Here is a 6,260-nt window from a genome sequence, read left to right as displayed (position 1 = left end):
GAAGCTGTTTGCGTTGGAGCTACAATGCCGCTTCTTCCTATTGAATACCCGTACCGACTCTTCGTCCCACGCCTCGTCTCGGCTCTCTGTCTTGTAAAAACCAGTGCGTCCGGCTTGTTCGTTCCTTTTTTGGCACTACGTGAGGTTTCTTGCAGTTGTTGTATTGTTTGTGACGTTTTGGCAGACTCTGTGGCAACAAATCTCTCGACCTCATTTTTCGAGTATGACTTCCTGTTCGGCCTTTGCTTCGGCTCGAACAACGCTGCCTCGCTGTCGTCTGCGTCGCTGTAGTCTTCGAAAAGCAGCCTTTTCGCCGTGTGCTTAGGTGCACTGAACAGCTCTCCCGCTGCAAGCTGAGTGGCGATGCCGCACATAAATATCAGGGTGACGGAGAAACAGACCACCGCCCAGCTGCGTCTGTTGCCTTCGGCTTCACGAAGCTGTCGTGAAGATGTGACGGAGAAGCGCGTGGGAGGGTACTCGGGGCAGACGCTGCTACCAAGTCTGACTCGAATTAGACGCGCAGACTCCCCGCTCGCTGCACCGACGCACCTGCGGTCACAGCGGTGCGCCACTGGGACGTCTCCGAGTGCAGCGTTGGTGGGCCTCGTGCTCCCCTCTGGTAGCGGCGCAACGCGGCCAGGAGTGCAATTTATCACGTGGCACGACTTGGCGGAGCTCACCGGAGGAGGCGTCCTGTGTGTTCGCGCAGGAGACACCGGCCTCGAGGGTAGTGCGGGAACCGAGAGGCTGGAACGCGGCAGCAGTCGCGTTTCCATTCTCACAGCGCCAATATATAGACGCTAGTTTTGCTGCGCCTTTGATGATGATGATGATGATGATGTCCTCGGGCTGAATGGCACATACCCACGGCGGGGGATTGGCCAGGGTGCATAGCGGATACAAACGCACTCATGTACAGGGAATGGAGTATAATTAAATCTAAAATTTGGGACACAGAGCTAGAATTTGTACAATACAAAAATACTGAGAAAGAAAAGTTGTGAATTCACATTCTAGCAGAGGAATCTACCAGATGAAATTATGTAATTGTGAATAGAATCGAACACTGGTTTCAGGGCATATCCCTTGGCGCTTGCCCCGAAGGATAAGAGAATCGGAATAGATTGGTGAATGGTAGTCTCTTTCCTGTAGTCCTCTTCTTCTTCTTTGTCTTCTGAGCGTTTCGCTCTCTTTTCTTTTATTGTAATTCACTGCGTTATCCAATAATCGCCGTCGCTAAAGCAATATGGGCTAAAAGACAACTGTGTGGATGGCACTGACTTTTAGTAGCCCCTTTTTTCAAAATATTCTCTCTGCGCCTGGGTATCTGTTCTCGCCCCGGCGAGCGCGGCTTCGGCCGCTTATCTGTTTTTTTCAGCAGCGTCCGCTCCGGCGGACGCAGTTGATGATGATGATGATGTCCTCAGGCTGAATGGCACATACCCACGGCGGGGGATTGGCCAGGGTGCATTGTTGCTGCGACGCGCGTATTTTCTTTCCTTTTTCTCTTTCCTCTGATCTTTTCCTCACCTCTATCTGCACGTGGCAGCGGTGGTGGCTCGGCTGGAGCCAGTTGGCAGGCCCGTGCAATTTCCTTTTCATCCTTCTCTCAGTCACAACAACAACACAACAACTGCCTACGCGCAGTAGTGAGTTCATGTTATGTTGGGTTTTATGCCGCACAAAAAACTAAGGTACGTTGCAAACCCGGCGTTACGTTCCTATTGCTGTGTTAAAAAAAACTAATAAATCTATTTTAGAAAATAAGAGTTTGTTTAGGTTTATTTCCTTAAAAAAGCAATAAAATCTAAATATTCAGAAAGGACAGGCTGTCCTAGCTGAAAGCTAGGATGAAATGGGCTGTGCTCACCATTACATTATTTTTAATCATTTTTTTATTCATTTCAAGGCTTTGTGGAGGACAGTAGGACGTGATTGATTGTGAATCCTTTCCGCATGCTTCGCATGTTCGTTCTCTTGTGTCAAAGGTATGGTGTGCGATATGCATTGCCCCAGCGAGGGCTGCATAAAGTTACTTCGGCGAAGCGTTCCTGATGGATACATGGCTTCTATTCCTCGATTAACGCCGGAACCAGGCGTAACGTGTTCCTGACTGGGAGCCGCTAGCGGGCAGACAGCGCGTGACAGGCCTGCCGTAGGCGTGGCTTTCTGATACCGCAGTCTCTATTTAGGCCATGTGCGGCCCCCAAAAACACTTGCAGTACAGCGCAATTTTAAGGTGGTGGTGGTGGTGGTGAAAAACTTTAATATTCAAAGAGAGCTTGAGGGTTAAAAAACCCTGCTGCATGGTCGGTATCCTCAGTCCGGGACACCGCACGACGAGGCCCCGTCTCGCGCCCGCTTGACCGGAGCCCTTTGGGACTCCAGCGTGAGCGGAAGCCTTTAATGCCTAAGAAAGTTTTAGCTGAGCGGATTTACTGTCCGCTCCGCTCGCAGTTCCCAGCGGAGCCACAGCGGAGCGTCGCGCAAGAGTAGAGTTTTAGCGCTGCGTCTTCCCCGTCCGCTCAAGCGAGGCGACTCGTTGCGCCTCCTAGTGGTGGTAATTAAAACTACCACAAAATTATTATAAGCAAGACTGTCTAATTTATGAGTGAAAAATAATAATAGTTGATTACGTTTACTGTGCGTTTTTGGTAACTGCGGTGGTTTGGTTCTAGCTGCGCTGTTTTCATATTACGAAAAATAGAGAAGTTTGCCATTGCGATAGCCAAGTCAAGACCACGCAAGCCATTCCTCGGAGCGCGTTGTCGTGAGCGTTTCTGATCGTTGGGTGCGCGTGCGGGCATCGTGTTCGAGTTTTTCCCGAGTTTCGTTCGCAGGGTATCCGTCACCGCCTGTTCGCGATGCCGAAAAGTATACTACAAGACCCGCTCCTACTCTCACAGTTGAAGTGGTCCGAAATAGAGGACTTTTAATGTCTGGAAGTGTTCGGACAAAATCGCCGTGACCCGCTTTCGGTGCACGGGTTCATGAACATCGATACAATGGACAGTGGAGTCTTTCGGACTGCATTTCGATTCGAGAAAGGCGATATACGCAGGCTGCAGCGGGCATTGCTAATACCCGATGCGCTGACCACTCCGCAAAGGGTGACAGTGCCCGGGGATGAGGCCCTCTGCATCATCTTACTTCGGCTCGCGTATCCGAACCGCCTCCGCGACCTCGAAGGCGTTTTCTGGCGGCACAGTTCGACGCTATCGTCTATGACAAACACCGTTCTTCAGCACCTGGAAGAGAAGTTCTTCCATCTCCTGGATGATGTCAACAATCATTCTTGGCTCAACATTGACACACTGGAGAGGTTTTCGCAGGTAAGGAGCAAAACGCAGCAAAATTGCGCAAATGAATATTGCTTACACAATCGCCCTACTGTTTTCAGGCCGTTCACGCCAAAGGCGCCCCGTTGAAGAATTGTTGGCGGTTTATCGACGGTACGGCGCGGCCAATTTGTCGGCCGTCGAAAGACCAGAAGATCTATTTCAGTGGGCACAAACGCGTCCATGCTCTGAAATACCAGGAAATCATGTGCCCGAATGGGATCATCTGCCAGTTAGACGGATCGTATCCAGGCAGCAAACATGACGCCGGTGAGTGTCAAAACGTCGCCGCTAAAAGCCCTAACGAGCGTACACTGTGTAACAAGCTGCTCCTAAGCCCGCAGCTTGGAGACCGGCTTTTTCTGTGCTAATTTTGCGGCATGGTTTCTTTTTATACCCTTCCAGGTAACTTCGCGAAGAGCGATGTGTATACAAAGTTGGAGCGGCTAGTCAAAGGTCAAAACTATTGCATATATGGAGACCCGGCCTACCCATTAGGCCCCTCCTGATAAAGCCTTATGGCGGTGCCCATATAACACCACAACAGATAGCTTTCAACAAAGTCATGAGTACCGTGAGGCAGGCAGTTGAGTGGGGCTTCGGGAAGATTGTTGGAGTGTTCGCCTTTTGTGACTTCAAAAAGAACCAAAAGATCTACCTCCAAAATTTGCCAAGGATCTTCAAAGGAAGTGCCCTCCTCGCCAACTGCCACACATGTTTGTACAGTGCCCAGGTCTCACAGTACTTTGGCGTCGACCCCCCATCACTTGAAGTTTACCTAGCCCCTCGCTAACGCCACACTTCAGCATATAAATTGGGTGGCATTTGTCTGTTATACTTCTGTTTACAAGGTTCCCGCAGCACTGGGCCCCTTGACCTATAAGTGGATACAACTCGACAAAGGACCGCCTTGTAGCCAATGGTGTCGACCGATTCTCATGAACCTGCTAGCGTCACAACGCAAGGAGGGGACTATCCCCTTTCATCTCCAACTCCATGCTTTGCCGTGCTAGCGCACTCATGAGAATCGGCCGAAGGCATTGCTTGAAGGGGGGTCCTTTAAGAGGAAAAACTGCTTAGTTCTTGAGTCGTCTCCAGCTATAGTTGTAAAAAGAGTACAAAAGAGATCACATTGGTTTAACCAGTGCACTCATACATGTCTGCAAGGCGGTGCCTCTCTTCTTCAAGAGCCAATTTCCTTGTTTGAAAACACAACAGCATGAGGTCACACCATAACTCAGTGCTCAAAAGTCCTCTGTGACTTGTAATGTACTCGCCTTCTCCAACTAAAGGATGTATGTATAACAGGGAACTGTAAACACACCAAAAACAAAAAAAACCTGCATACATGCATGTGTACACAACCCCATGGGCTGTATACTTTTGACAGGGCAAGTACACTCTTTTTCAAAGTGCTGTGTGGATGCTTGTGCATAGGGTTTGGACATAAATTGTTATGTTACAAAGATTCTTACTTTTTTTCAGTGTTTATTTCACAGGACAACTTCCTTTTTTTTCAGCGAATATTATAAATTCGACTAATGAATTACTGACTTTTTTCGGTGATTTTATGTGCCAATCTTGTCCACTCAAAACTCACTTGTAGTCTATCTCTGCGTTCTCTTAACACCAATTAATGCACTAATGGCAGTACCTGTAACTGTGCCTCAACTTTTGTGTACTACTTTTGTGTGTGCTCGTGTGTGCATGTTGACTTCTTTTGCTTGTTGAAGTTTCCACAAATAAAATAAATATGGCAAGGTGTGCATTACAATTTTGCGAGACCAAATCTGCGTGTGCATTTTTCGTGTGCATTTTTTAATGCATTACGTATACATAGAAAATTATTACATATGCAAGAAAAAGTTTCAGTGTTTTAGGGTGTACGACATAGATTTGACCTGTGCCACACTCGATATAGGTGCATCTTCCAAGCATACACCACACAGCTTCCTCACAGTCAAAAGCGCTTCCAGCAAGAAGGAAAACTTGGCAAAATTGATATGAAAATTCCTTACACTATTGCTCATTTGTTTTCGGGCTGTTCACGGCAAGGAAGCCCCCGCTTGATGTTAATCTTGAATGGCTCGAGTTTCGGTTCAGGTGTGGTTTCTGTCATCAAACAGTGCATTACGTAGGCATGGGAGAAACTTAAGACTTGCATCTAAATTTTGGGAGGGTTTTCAGTTAGGAGTTGTCATTATCCCTTAGTTCTGTGAAAATGTCTGCCGTTAAGAGCACATCCTTTTTTCAAGGACAGTAAAAAAGGAAGTTAACAAATTCTGCTTCCTATTGTGCCCGTTTCATTTCACTTTCGACTGTACAGATTGCTGCCTTACAAGATAACTGCGTTAGTACTCCGTCCATTTCCTTGTCTAAACGAGAGCTGGCCTTCTTGGGTTCAAAACATCCGTGATCTCACATTTTTTATCGCATTTTTCGCACCTTTTTTTCGATTTTTTATCTTAGGTCAGCGCATGCGCTACTTTTGCTCAGGTTCCGTTCACTTGGTTGTGTTTGGTTTTCTTCGTCAGTCGGAAGTTAGCGCCTGCGTTGTTGGTGTGTGTTCTCTCCCCTTGTGTCCGTCGTCCTGGTTTTGCGCTACTCTTATGTTATGTACTTGGAATTTGTGCTGATTCCAGACACAACTCTTGGAATAAGACAACACTTACTCTGTCAGAGGTCTACTTTTTGTTTCCTAGCAACCTGGTGTAACCTTCGCCAACATGTTATACTGTGGCAATATAGCTCTGAACACATCTTCTGGAAAATGAAGTTGAATTGAAACTGAGAATGTAAAAGCAGCACTGGAGGCATTACACTGGCTTAAGTGTGCACTTATGCAAAGTGTCGGTACATCACTGACACTAAGGAGTAAATGAGACTTCCTGTGAGTGATGGCCCACCCTCATTTCTGCT

General features: G+C 47.6%; 1 pseudogene; it reads left to right on the top strand.

Moving 5' to 3' along the window:
* The first annotated feature begins 2,867 nt into the window (after positions 1 to 2,867).
* Positions 2,868 to 4,134, top strand: LOC149344935 (uncharacterized; annotated as a pseudogene).
* Positions 4,135 to 6,260: the final 2,126 nt, after the last annotated feature.

The sequence above is a fragment of the Amblyomma mixtum genome, chromosome 5 (genome assembly GCF_055824585.1).
Source record: "Amblyomma mixtum isolate Tamu chromosome 5, ASM5582458v1, whole genome shotgun sequence".
Lineage (NCBI taxonomy): Eukaryota > Metazoa > Arthropoda > Arachnida > Ixodida > Ixodidae > Amblyomma > Amblyomma mixtum.
Note: the sequence above shows the minus strand (reverse complement) of the source record. Positions and strands in the feature narration are given on the sequence as shown.